This window comes from Lathyrus oleraceus, chromosome 3 (genome assembly GCF_024323335.1).
Source record: "Lathyrus oleraceus cultivar Zhongwan6 chromosome 3, CAAS_Psat_ZW6_1.0, whole genome shotgun sequence".
Taxonomy (NCBI): Eukaryota; Viridiplantae; Streptophyta; class Magnoliopsida; order Fabales; family Fabaceae; genus Lathyrus; species Lathyrus oleraceus.
In genome coordinates, this window is record NC_066581.1 from 285,849,645 (window position 1) to 285,864,878 (window position 15,234).

Genomic DNA, 15,234 nt, shown 5'->3' on the forward strand with positions numbered 1-15,234 from the left:
ACCGAGCTTTGACTTTCCATAGTTAAATGAAACGCTGAGTTTCATACTCAGCGAGGGACATTTTGGTCCTTTGGCGTTTTATTTCATATTTATTCCAATAATCATTATTTAATTCATTTTATTTTGTAATGTTTATTTCACCTACCATGCCTAACTTACAAAAATCATAAATCATCCATTTAAAATCCAAATTTAGTGGGAATTTTTGCATCATCTTCATCATGATCCCTAGTTTTTTATCATATTTTTTGCTGATTTTTTGGATGAGTGAATTTTAAATGGCATTAGGGTTTGTAGAATGTGACCAAATATTGTACATCTTGCCAAATCTTTTGTGAAATTGTGATGCATTATCCATTTGATCTGAAACCTTTTGAGCACAAACTAGACTCATTCATGTTTATTTTGATGTAAAGATCATGATTTTATCTTATGTGGTTTGAGAGTTGTGAATTTTTGAAGTAGGGTGTGACAATTTGTGTCACACCAATGATATGCAATTTCATGATTTTTGTTGACATGCTTCCTGACCTCCAATTAATGTGAAATTTTGCATGAACCTACTTGTATATGTCTAGTTTATGTGTGAATTTTCTCGGAATTAATCATGCCATTTCCTAATTGTTTGAGATTTTACTCTCCTGCCTAGTCAATTGTTGACTTTGTGTGATACATCTTGCCATTCCATTTGTGAAATTCTCATACTTTATTGGATGATCATGAAATTTTACATGTGAATGCTAGACATCCTAAGCTTTGCCATGGTTTTAGTACCATTCATTTATCATATGCCATCTATGATTTATGAATTTTTCAAGTTGATGCATGATTGGTTGACTTCTTTAAGCATGTTCAAAATTGCTTTGACTTTCTGATTTTCATTGACTGCCTTCCACTTGTCCAAATGAGATGAAATTTGACATGCTTACCATGCTATGTGTTAGAATTGATCATGATTTATTTGGTGATTTTTGGAAATGTTTGAGTTGACTTTTGATGCAAGTCTTTCTGTTGACTCCTATGAGCTTCTGTTTGCAATGCTTTGACTTAAATTGTTCATGAATTGATGATGATGCATGATATGAACATGAACCCAATTGGAATTGTTTCTTGATTGATTAAACATGATTTTGAATGCTTGACCTTTGCTGTTTTGACTTTTTCATTCTCTTTTGACCCTAGGCTTGCCCTAGTGGTCCTGTTACTCACTTTTGAGCTTGTGTTTTCAGGTTGACCAACAAAATGACCAATGAGGCCAATTACCTTTGATTGAGTTTGCTTGAATATCATTGTTTAACCTTGTTTGTTTTGTAGGTGACTTGGCTCACATGCCTAAGTCTTGTGCCTTGCACATACACATGCTTCTGATTAGCTGTTAATGTCTGTCTCCTTTTGCTTTGATTTGAGTTGCATACTAACATCTGCTTGACTATTTCAGGTGCTTTTAGTTGCTTAGTTCCTTGTGAACTTTTTGCTTTGCTTTGCTTGTATAAGCAATTTGCATTGAGGTATATCCCTTAATCTTCATGTAGTCTGGAAGACCTGGCCTGTTACTTGGCCAGGCAACTGTCTGAAGTCCTCCTTAAGAGGCAATGTTTGTGTATGTTTAATTTGTCCTTGTACATAGTCAAAGACCTCCTAAGTGAAGAGGCAATTGGCAGAACCCAAGGGATAAGCAACCTATCCCCTGCTATTCTGTGTGTCATCTGCTTTGCTCACACCACTGTGTTGATGCATTGCAGATACAAACCCAAGATCTTGTACAATTGTACAGTTGAGTCAGTATCAAATGTGTAGAAGGGTTCCCACTTTCTGAACCCACACATTCTTGTCTTAAGCTCTCCCAGGCCAGGGATAAGAGCTGTGAAGTCTTATCTTCACTCACCTTTCATCTGCTTCACCTTAGCCCCTCAATGGCAAGGTTAAGAGCTAACACTACCCAGTTCCAGAGGTTTGTTTGTTGAGGTTGATATGACCCCTCGACTAAAACCTAGCCTTGATGTTTGAGCCCCTTGTTGGTGTGTTTATTTCATGCTGTATGGGCTTGTGTGGTGTGATTGTATCCCCTAGGTTTGTTAGACTCCGCGTAGTCTCGTTTGCATGTCAATTAAGGTAGCACGGTTCCTTCGTATAGGACTTCCTTTCTTGCTTGAGCTTTCCTAAAACACAAACAAACATTATCCTCTCTTAAGGATACGTTGACTCCTTCTACTACAGGTGAGTAAGTCTCCAAAGGTCGAGCATCAGGTAGATTGCGTAGTGACGTTGTCCACTTAAAAAACACAAACCAACGGGAATAGTTTAGCCGAACTACGACAACTCTGATTCTCATGTTCAGATGAGATACGTAGGCACGAGATGCGATGTCTTGTCGAGTTTGACTAACAACTAACACTAATTCTCTTCTCTCGCCCTCGTTGCGATTGAGACCTCCCCTTTCTCTTTCCCTAGTTGCAATCGAGACCCTTGCTTCCTGTGCAAGTTAGGTTAGGTGTGGCTTGCTTCCTGTGCAAGTCATAATTAGGATAGGCTTGCTTCCTGTGCAAGTTAGCTAGAAACCTTAACTTAGGGACGACTTTGCATGACAACATCTAGGCTCGAGTCGTAGTCTCCCTAGTGTTGTGTCTCCCTCTGTTATCTGGTTAGGCTAGTCCTTTTCCCTGCGTAGGGGAACTACGTCGCCCTGATCCTCATACCAGATGAGGTACGTAGGCAGGAGATGAGCTGATCTCTCCGGGCGCCTTTTTTTCTTTTTGTGTGTTGTTTGACAGTTGCTAGGCTCGAGTGCCTGACTCCTTAGCAATTTGTTGTCTGTTTGTTTGAGTGTGTGCTTGACAGTTATAGGCTCGAGTCCCCGACTCCCTATTAACTTGTTATGTTGTTGTGTGCTTGGAAGCTGATGTAAGTCCATCGAATGGCATTCGGGTTCCAGTGTGGGTGTGTTTTGGTTCGGATGCTGATGTAAGTCCAGTGATTGGCATTCAGGCTCCACGTTTGCCTTTGCCTGTGTTTGTTTGTGTGCGTGTCAGCCGAGCTACGAATGCTCTGATTCTCCTCCGTCCAAGGAGATACGTATGCATAGGATGCGATATCCTAGCGAGCATGTGTTATTTCCCCAGTCCGAACTACTTCGACTCTGATGTCTATGCCTGATAGACTAAGTAGGCCCAGGATGCGACATCCTGCCGATTCAGTTCCAGTCTGTTTTCCTGTGTCTCTTTCAGCCAGTGTGTGTGTGTTTGAGCAGTGTTTTTAGCAACCATTTTCCTTCCTTTTGTGCGTGGATCCCGTAGAGTACTACGGATGCGTAGGGGTGCTAATACCTTCCCTTCGCATAACCGACTCCCGAACCCATTCTCTTTGGTCGCGAGACCATGTTCTTTCCAGGTTTACTCTGAGCGTTTCCTTTCCCTCTTTTGGGATAAATAACGCACGGTGGCGGCTCTGTTGTTTCTTCTTTTCCCGCCGGTTTTTCGCGTAATGCGACAACTTGTCATGCCATATCTTGCAATCGGACCTCAGATTGTCGAACCTGAAGCTGAAGGAGGTGCTCCTCAGATCATTCCTTATCCAGATATGCCTACCAATGTTGAGGAACTAAAGAGATCCTGGATCTAGTTGAGAGAAGAAAGGGATACTTTCGAGACTCAGTTCGTCGCAGAAAGGAAGAAAGTGTTAGAACTTACCAGTCAGCTTAATGAGGAACGAAGACTCAATGCGTATCTTCGCCCAAAAAGAAGCCGCCCCTGGGAGACTTGAGCTTTCATTGTATTTTTATTCCTTTTGTAATGAACATTGGTCAAAGAAATTAGCAATAAACATTTCTCTCTTGTTGGTGATTTACGCAAAGTTAAATTCCAAAAGTCCTTGAAAACATTTCATACATTGCATAGCATAACATAACACTGCATAACAGGTATTCTACAAGTTCAATGTTCTCACGGTCTTCATTGCAAACAGAAAAATGGATCTCGAACAAACTGTCAAAGATCTCCAGACTCAGAATGCTCAATTCAAGGAGATGATGCTAAGCTTATCCAAGGGGCAGGAGGAACTGAAGGCTCTTTTGCTCGAAAAGAAGAAAGACAAGAAAGCTGTGAGTTTCATTAACCCGGGAAGAAGGCGTAAAGGACAGGCCGCAGGAGTCAAGTTTGGAATCCCGAATGGTCCAGAAGAGGAGACAGAGAATGATTCAGAAGAGGAGAATGTCGATCTCTCCAACCCTGAGGATGACGATGAAGATTATGAAAATGAACAGTACTCTCCAAGAGACGATAAGTACAAGTTGCTGGAAGAACGTATGCTAGCCATGGAGGGTCAAAAGGCGCCCGGTCTGGATTTCGAAAGTTTGGGTCTGGTCTCTGATGTGACCATTCCTCGCAAATTCAAGATCCCCACTTTCGCTAAGTACGATGGTGCGTCCTGTCCTCAGATGCATCTGAGAGCTTATGTGAGGAAGATTCAGCCGCATACCACTGATAAGAAGCTATGGATCCATTTCTTCCAAGAGAGTCTGTCTGGCACACAGTTGGAATGGTATTATCAGCTCGAGAGCTCTGACATCCGCACCTGGACTGATTTAGCAACAACTTTCTATAAACAGTACCAGTATAACTCTGAACTAGCACCTACCCGGCTACAGTTGCAGAATATGACTATGGGATCTAAAGAAAGCTTTAAAGAATATGCTCAAAAGTGGAGAGATTTGGCTGGCAGAGTCAAACCCCCTATGACTGACAGAGAATTGGTGGATATGTTCATGGGCACACTGACCGGCCCATTCTACAGCCATCTACTGGGAAGTTCTTCATCAGGTTTCACTGAACTTATACTGACAGGTGAACGTGTATAAAGCGGCATCCGAAGTGGAAAGATACAGGCGGCTACCTCTGCAAGCACCAAAAGGTCCTATCAGGGGAGGAACGAATCAAATGTTGTGTACGATCAAAAGGGTCGTAACAAGAAAAACCGTGACCACGACATTGGAGCAGTTACGATTGCAGCACCACCATCTCAAAACTTCCAGCCCAAACAAGACAGGCCAAGAAGGCAGTTCACCAGGATCAATATGACCTTGGCACAGGCACTGCAGGGAATGCTAAAGGCAAATTTGATCACCCTTAGAGACCCTCCTACAAATCCCAACACTACCTCTTCTCGTTATAATCCCAATGCCAGGTGTGCATATCACTCCGATAGCCCCGGGCATGATACAAATGATTGCTGGTCATTGAAGAATAAGATTCAGGATATGATCGAAGCTGGAGAAATTGAGTTTGAGCCTCCGGAGACTCCTAATGTCATCACTGCTCCTATGCCTAACCATGACAAGACTGTTAATGCTATGGATGACGATTCTCACATTTCCAATGTGGCGGACTTAACATCTCCTCTCCCGATCATAAAGAGGAATTTATTGCAAGCTGGTTTATTTCCAGGTTGTGCTGAAGATTGCAATCTCTGCATACTCCGGCCCGAGGACTGTTTGAGATTGAAGAATGGTATTCAACGGCTGATGGACGATCGTACAGTTCTCTTCGAAAGGATTCCTAAGGCGGAAAACCCTATTGAAGAAATATCTGTGATTGCTAGGTCCAAAGTTCCAGTGAAGATTACCACTACCAGGGCGCCTGTGAAGATTACTGCTGAGCCCAGGGTTGCCCCCCTAATCATCACTGCACCTGGCCCGATCCCGTATTCCTCAAGCAAAGCTATTCCGTGGAATTATGGCGGTGATGTTTACGTCCATGGCGTGAAGCAAGTGGATAATGCTGCTAATACTAGTGGCATTGTTGGGACTAGTAAAATTACTCGAAGCGGAAGGATCTTCTCTCCAGAAATCTCACCTCCTGTCCTTGAAACTCGAGGAAAGGAACCAGTCAATCCTTCTCAGTCAGAGACACCGGTCGAAGTTACTCCCGAAGATGTTGCCAAACAAGAAATGGAAGAAGTGCTGAAAATCATTCGCAAGAGTGATTTTGATGTTGTAGAACAGTTGGGGCATACCCCGTCTAAGATCTCGATGTTATCCTTGCTGTTATCTTCTGAACCTCATGCCAATGCATTGATAAAATTCTTGAAGACCGCTCATATACCTTAGGAGACATCTGTCGATCAGTTCGAACATTATGTTGCTCACTTGGCTGTTGACAATGGCCTAGGCTTTTCCGACGCTGATCTGACACCAGCAGGAAAGAATCACAATAAAGCCCTGCATATCTCCATTGAGTGTAGGGGAATCACTTTGTCTCATGTGTTGATCGATAATGGCTCTTCCTTGAATGTGCTGCCGACAGCTGTGCTGGATAAGCTGGATTGTAAAAGCATTGAACTGAAACCTAGTGACATTGTGGTACGTGCTTACGATGGTGCGAAGAGTGTTGTCCATGGCGAAGTAGTCCTTCCTATCAAGATAGGACCTCAAGTCTTCAACACTACCTTCCATATAATGAACATTCGTCCTGCCTATTCTTGCTTACTGGGACGCCCTTGGATTCATGGGGCAGGCGCTGTAGCCTCGTCTCTCCATCAAAAGTTGAGGTATCCCACAAAGGGCAAAATTGTCACCGTGTGTGGAGAAGAAGAGTACATTGTCAGTAGTGTGCATACCTTTAGATACGTCGAGATGGATGGTGAATTCATTGAGACTCCTTGTCAGTCATTTGAAGTAGTTCCTCCGACCAATCCTGTCCTTAAGCCAACTTCCTGTGTACCCAAGGTTATTCGTGCTCCTCCTGCTATGATTTCTCTGAAGGACGCTCAAGCCGTGGTTGAAGATGGTGGTCGTACTGGCTGGGGTCAATTGATCGACGTACCGTACAAGTCTGACAAATTTGGCCTGGGGTTCAGCTCTGACAAGAGTCAAATTAATGCTGTAGAAGATGCTGACAGCGATTGCGACCTGGATAGCTGGATTTTCCCAACAATTGGTGACGGACTCAATAATTGGAAGGCTGAAGACACTATCCCGATTTCCTTTAGTCAGGAGTAATTGTTATTGTCTATTTTAGTGTTGCAAATTTTTGTTTTTTTTACAATTGAACTTCTCCAAGCGTTGTGTCTATGCCCGGGGCACAATAGCTAATTTGTTAAGGGTTTTGTCATCTTCATAAGCATATTCATATTCAATAAATCAATGGACTTTTTGCATTCAAATATTGCGCTCTTTATCTTTTCTGTCATCTTCCAAACGAGCTATGTTTTCTTACACACACTCACGTAACGAATTGCAGATCCATACCCACTCTGGATCCTGTTGACAATAGTTCTACTACTGTTCATTATGACTTTGAAAATCCAATCTACCAAGCCGAGGATGGAAGTGAGGAAGATTGTGAAGTACCTGGAGAACTTGCCAGACTGTTACTGCAGGAAGAAAGGACTATACAGCCACACGAGGAGTCAGTTGAGACTGTAAATCTGGGTACTGAAGTAAACAAGAAAGAAGTCAAAATAGGAGCAGGCTTGGAAAACAGTGTCAAGAGAAGGTTGATTCAGATGTTGCATGGCTATGTAGAGATTTTTGCTTGGTCTTATGAAGACATGCCAGGACTGGATACCGATATAGTAGTGCATCGACTGCCAACGAGGGAAGAATGTCGTCCTGTTAAGCAAAAGGTTCGTCGCATGCGTCCTGAAATGTCTGAGAAAATCAAAGCCGAGGTGATGAAACAATTTGATGCAGGTTTTCTGGCTGTTACTTCTTATCCTCAATGGGTTGCTAATGTGGTACCAGTACCGAAGAAGGATGGTAAGGTATGAATGTGCGTCGATTACAGAGATTTGAATAAAGCGAGTCCCAAAGATGACTTTCCACTCCCGCACATTGATGTTCTGGTAGACAATACCGCTCAACACAAAGTATTCTCCTTCATGGATGGATTCTCAGGTTATAATCAGATTAAGATGGCGCCTGAGGACATGGAGAAAACTACGTTTGTGATGTAATGGGGCACTTTCTGTTACAAAGTAATGCCATTCGGTTTAAAGAACGCCGGGGCAACGTACCAGCGTGCTATGGTGGTTTTGTTCCATGACATGATTCATCATGAAATAGAAGTATATGTGGATGACATGATAGCCCGATCTAATACTGAAGAAGAACATCTCGATCATTTGTACAAATTGTTTGAGAGGTTGAAGAAATACAAGATGAGATTGAACCCGAACAAATGCACCTTTGGAGTAAGATCCGGCAAACTCTTGGGATTTATTGTCAGTGGTAAAGGAATTGAGGTTGACCCGGCTAAGGTGAGAGCTATCCAAGAAATGCCAGTTCCTCGTACAGATAAAGAAGTCAGAGGTTTCTTGGGACGTTTGAATTACATTGCCCGGTTTATCTCCCATTTAACTGCTACCTGCAAACCCATCTTCAAACTACTAAGGAAGAATCAAGAGATGATATGGAATGACGAATGTCAAGAAGCTTTTGACAAAATCAAGAAGTATCTCCAGGAACCTCCGATCCTGATACCACCAGTTGAAGGAAGACCTCTAATCATGTATTTGACCGTGTTAGAAAACTCAATGGGGTGTGTGTTAGGGCAACATGACGAGTCTGGTCGAAAAGAGCATGCCATATACTACCTTAGCAAAAAGTTTACCGACTGTGAAACAAGATACTCACTGCTCGAGAGAACTTGCTGTGCTTTGGCTTGGGCTGCTCGCCGACTAAGACAGTATATGTTGAATCATACCACTTTGTTGATTTCTAAGATGGATCCCATCAAATACATATTTGAGAAACCTGCCCTCTCCGGAAGAATAGCGAGATGGCAGATGACTTTAACAGAATATGATATCCAGTATACTACCCAGAAAGCAATCAAAGGAAGCGTGTTGGCCGATCATTTGGCTCATCAAGCGGTGGATGATTACCAATCCATGAATTTTGAGTTCCCAGATGAGGATGTCATGCTTGTTACTGATTATGAAGAACCTGGACCGGATGAAGGACCCGAACCGGGATCCCGATGGACTATGGTTTTCGATGGATCTTCTAATGCGTTGGGTAATGGCGTTGGTGTTGTAATTATTTCTCCCAAGGGTTGCCATACGCCTTTCACTGCTAGACTATGTTTCGACTGTACCAACAATATGGTCGAGTATGAAGCATGTATTTTGGGACTCAGAGCTGCTATAGACCTGAGAATCAAGTTTTTAAGCGTATACGGAGACTCAGCCTTAGTAATCAGTCAGATCAAAAGAGAATGGGACACTAAACATCCGAATCTCATCCCTTATCGAGAGCGGGTGTTGACATTAATCCCATACTTTGAAGAGATTACATTCGAACATATTCCACGAGAGGAGAATCAATTGGCAGACGCCTTGGTAACCATGTCATCTATGTTCAGAGTCAGATGGGACAATGAAGCTCCCAGGATCACCATTGAACGACTAGATGAACCAGCATATTGTTATGAACTTAACGCTGCTGAAGTAGAAGAGAAACCTTGGTTCCACGAAATAAAAAGGTATTTAGAAGCTCGGGAATACCCTGAAGGGGCGTCCATCAATGACAGAAAATTCCTGAGGAAGTTCTCCGCTAAATTCTTTTTGAGTAATGGAGTATTATACAAACGTAACCATGACTCGACTTTGCTTCGCTGTGTGGATAAAAAGGAAGCAGAAAAGATTATGGAAGACATGCATGACGGTATTTTTGGGACTCACTCTAGTGGACATACAATGGCCAAGAAGATTCTGAGGTCAGGGTATTATTGGTCTACCATGGAAGCTGACTGCCACCGTCACTCCAGAACTTGTCACAAGTGCCAGATATATGCGGACAAAGTACATGTGCCTCCTGCTCCTTTAAACGTGCTAACGGCCCCTTGGCCCTTTGCAATGTGGGGCATTGATATGATCGGAGAGATCAAACCTACTGCTTCTAATGGACATCGTTTCATTCTTGTTGCTATTGATTATTTTACTAAGTGGGTAGAAGCAGCCTCATTCGCTTCTGTCACCAAGAACGTGGTGGCACGATTCATCAAGAATAATCTCATCTGTCGATACGGCATTCCGGAAAGAATCATCACTGACAATGGTACTAATTTGAACAACAAGATGATTACTGAACTCTGCACGCAGTTCGACATAAAACACCATAACTCTTCCCCGTACCGGCCCAAGATGAACGGCGCCGTGGAGGCTGTTAATAAGAATATTATGAAGATCATACAAAAGATGACAGTAACATACAAAGACTGGCATGAGATGTTACCATTTGCTCTCCATGGTTATCGCACTTCAGTGCGCACTTCGACAGGGGCAACTCCGTTCTCTTTAGTCTATGGAATGGAAGCCGTTTTACCAGTGGAAATCCAAATTCCCTCTCTAAGAATCATGAAAGAGGCGGGCTTAGATGAAGATGAATGGATTCAGACTCGACTCGATCAGATAAATTTGATTGATGAGAAGAGACTTGCGGCTGTTTGTCATGGGCAGATATATCAGAAGCGCATGACCCAGGCATTTAACAAAAGAGTCAAAAGACGAATGTATCAAACTGGCGACTTGGTGATCAAGCGTATCATTCTACCACAAAGTGATCCCAGAGGCAAGTGGACTCCCACATATGAAGGGCCGTTTATGGTTAAGAAAGTATTCTCTGGTGGAGCCATGATACTTGCTACAATGGATGGCGAAGACTTCCCGCATCCCGTGAACGCGAACATAGTTAAAAAATACTACGCATAAAAGAGACCCGCTAGGTCGATGTATCTAGGCAAAAGTAAGGGCATCCCGGCGAACCAAAAAGGTTCGGGCAAAAATTAGGGATAAACATATAAAAATGTACACCCGGCAAGTCGAAAACCTGAAAAGGCGGCTTGGACAAAAATGGGTATCCTGGTGGACTGAAAACCTGAAAAGGCGATCCAGGCAAAAATTAGGGATTAAAGCGTATGACTATGTCCCGTTCTCCGTCAGCTTCAACCCAGTTCGAAGGACTGAACGAGCTAATCACTTCCATCCGGCAGCAAGGGATGAGATACTTGAAGACATAATGACAGTAGTAGAATTAAAATCAATAGGACTTTTTCCTCATAGCTTTTTCTTTGTTTTCTCGACAATTTCCTCTTACTAGGATTTCTGTCTCTTTGTACACGAATTGCCTGTTTATAGGCCCTCTTTCAAAATCAATACAATTTTATTTCCTAAAAGATGATTTTGTTTTTACTTTGTCTATTTTGTTTGCATAAACGTCCATTGACTTAATTTGAATTGATATGTGCATTTGAATATGATCAATGTTTACCAAAAATGCATGCATAAAATAGAAATAGCGATTACTACGAGACTTCAGGATCGAGGAGAAGGTCTAACCATGCTTTCCAAGGAATCCGTTGCTAGTTCTATTCCCCAGCGAAACCAGTTATTCCCCAGAAGAGGTTGGCATCACCGGACAGACTAGTCATCTCTTCTATCCCCAGCCGGGCTCTGTTGGATGTTTCTGCCATCAGACAGAAATCGAGTATCCCCAGCTAAGGAAGGGTCATCAATACAAATATCTCCGACCAGTAGACTAGATTTATTTTCCCCAGCAGGGCCCTCGGGAAGAACCTTTCAGATGCATAATTCATTCATTACATCATTTCACAGCATACGCATGCATACATTGCTCGCATTTATTGTCGAAAGCATAAAACATCTCATGCATCATGACATGGCATGAAGCTAACTTTATTTTTCAGGATAATTTTCCTCCTAAGGATGGTATCTTTAAGCCCATCCCGGCTAGTTATCGCAAATACAGCATCTACAAATACGATCAGATACAGTCTAACGTACGGTTTGTTCTGATTCAGCTCAACATATGACTCCTTCCACTCAGATATGAGCTAACGGACGATTCATTCTGACCTTCAACTACTCCAATACGGTCTAACTTACGACCCGATAGGACCTGTCATTTCTCGGAGGCTACCTAGCGTGTAGTCTAGCATACGACTACCCCTCTAGGATACTGCCTAATGGACGGATACGGTCTAGCGTACGATTCGGTCTGGTATTTCATCCCCAGCGGAGTCACCGGCCTGAGGGACGGCTCATTCTGCAACTCGGATACGATCTAGCGTACGATCCATTCCGATGTTTCATCCTCAATAAAGTCACCCGCCTAAGGGACAACTCATTCTGCGATTCAGATACGATTTAGCGTATGATCCATTCTGATCCTTTATCCCCCAGCAGTGTATGACTCATTCGGATCTTTATCTCATCCTGATTCGGCCCACATATGACTCCTCCAACAAGCTCGATACGGTCTAGAGTACGACCCATTCGGATCTTCATTCCTCAGATACTACCTAGCGTACAGTACATCCCGAGGTGTAGTCTAGCGTACGACTACTTTTCGTCAGATACAGCCTAACAGACGGCCCATTCTGCAACTCAGATACGATCTAGCGTATGATCCATTCTGATCTGTTATCCCCAGCGGCGTATGACCCATTCTAACTCCCCAGTGAAGTCGACGGCCTAATGAATGACTCACTATACGGTCTAGCGTACGACCCAGTGACACCCATGACTTCAGATATCTTCTAACGTACGACGTACTCTGAAGCTCTCATCATCAAACTTCCTAGATGGCATCTTTAAACCCATCTCCATCAAGACTAACTAATTGACAAGTGCAAATTTTTGGGGCATCCTAAGTGTTCAATAATCTTCCACCTCCAGACCACGAATGGCGTACATACCATTCTGACTCTCTCGGTTCAAGAATATTAAACAGGGGCAGCTGTCATACCCCAAAATTTGCCCATTAATATTTCAAGACATTTTTCAGGGCACTCCGACTCATTTTTATGACACTGATCTTAAAGGAACAAAGGCCCAGCTCACGAGTGGCCCAATCCAGAAAATGGCCCAAACTGGCCTGCTCGCTAGGCGAGCAAATCCTTCGCCTAGCGAACGTTCGCTACACGCTCGCCTAGCGAAGCTGGCAGATAACAAAAAATTCTGGGCTTCACTCTGAGCCCATTAGGTCATGAAAAAAAGGCATTATAAATACCACAACTCCAGTCAGAAAAAGGGAGGACGAAAAAGGACGAAAGGAGAACCCTAGCAAGCAAACCCTAGCGCTCACAGACGGAAAACCCTGAAGGAAAAGCCGGCGGCAGCAAGGTCACTTCCGCTCAATTCGATCCGATCGGCCAATTCAAGGTTAAAATTCGATTACAAACAGGTTGGCATTGCTATTACTACCTTATGTTCTTAATTTGTACATGGTATCATGATTGAATTTATGAAACTATCTTAAGTTTTACATATGAATTTAAGTATGCATGAACATCTGAATGTCTAACCACATAATCTCTGTAATGGATGCTATAAGGTGTGAAGCTTGCTGGCATTATGCTGTTATCAAAACCAGAATCCGCAGCCGCTCGCTAGCACATCGCTAAACGAGCATGCAGCGAGTATTCGCTAAGCCTTCGCTAGGCGAGGCAGCGGCGACCGGGACAGTCGCTGATTTTTCTGTTCTGTCCTTTGCTAATCTGTCATGTTTTTATCATAGCCATGCATTGTTTATCTGACCCTACTGCTGTTCTGGTTTCTTTTGCGGTGCAATCCTTGATTGCATCCTGACTTGGTACTCTAACCCGTTTGCTGAATTTTGTAAAGGTTCACCTTTCCCAGGAAAAGATTGTTGTCTAGGTCTTCCACTTTATTTGTGGGATACCCTTGTGGAGTTTCACCCTAAATTACCTAATTAATTTTAATGTATTAATTTTAATGTATTAATTTTAATGTATTAATTTTAATGTATTAATTTTAATGTGGAGATTCATCCTAATTACCTAATCGATTGTAAAATACGACCTCTAAATATGTGATCTTGGACCTCTCTTTTGCCTTACGATATTACGGTACCACGGTCATGTCCCGCGAATGTGGGGATACACTTAGCAATGACCCTTCGATTAAATCATCATAAAATAAATCATAGTCCCTCGGATGTTGCCTTCGAATATATGATTTCGTCCCTCGATGACCCTTCGGTGTAGCCTACGGTTAAATGATGATCGTCCCTTCGAATGCTAAGGTATCCTTACAACTGTTGCCTTCAATGACCTATCGATGACCCTACGATGACCCTTAAACATCCAAAGGGTAAAATTACTTACTTCTCAATAGTAAGGACAGTTTTACCCTCATAAGGATAGGAAACGTTCATAACGACCTTAGGAAGGTATAACTCTCAATTGCTGGATCATAACCTAAAACCTTTCCCACCCCTCACACTTTGCAAATCCTAGAAGATCACCACTTGGTATACATTCATACTAGAATCATTACCAAGTTACATTTTTCTAAACCGTTTTCAAAATCAAACGAGATAAATACTTTGTATACATTCATACGAGAATCATTACAAAGTTAAACTCTCTTTTCGAAACATTTTTTAAACAATTCACGAACACTTTTCAGACAAAAATATAAGTGATCCAGCAATTAAGAGCCCATGGATAACCATGGATACAAAGGGTGCTAACACCTTCCCTTTGTATAATGTACCTCCCAAACCCAAAATCTATTGAGGTCTTTCCTGTTCTTTTCCACCTTTCCTTATTGGATAAAAGAAAAGTCGGTGGCGACTCTTGCTATCCGCGACATTGCAATAAAAAGCAAAACACCCCAAGTCAGTTCACCGTATGACACATGCAAATGCAAATGTTATGCATGGTGTAAAAAGAAATCTGCTTGGGGAAGCAAACTCCGATAGGGAACAGATCGCTGTATCAATACTTGAATGCTCTGTGGGGAATGATCCGTCTGCCGGGACCGGGGAGCTACCGAAAATAAATCGACTTCTTTCTGGAGAGTTGACCTTGCTGGGGGAGTATCAACTATGGGAACTTTGCTTGACGAGACTCTGTGAGGAGATCTGCGGGGAAAGCACTTCCTGAGGAAATGTCGTAGGAATCGACCTTTGTTGGGGATCTGAACTTGTTGATCGTCCTCAGGCTGAGGATCGAAACGAATCTGTTAAAAATAATCTGCTGGGGAATGGGATGAACACTGGGGACACCACCCACTTGTCTGTTGGGTATGCAACTAATCCGCTGTTGCTGGGGATACAAGGTGCAACTCTACTGGGGGACATGCTCTGCTGAGGAGAGACTTTGTCAACCGCTTGGGGATGAGGATTCATGACTTGGCATCCGGTTCCTGTGACCTGCAAACACACACGTATGTCCCAGGGGAATTACTCGGTTT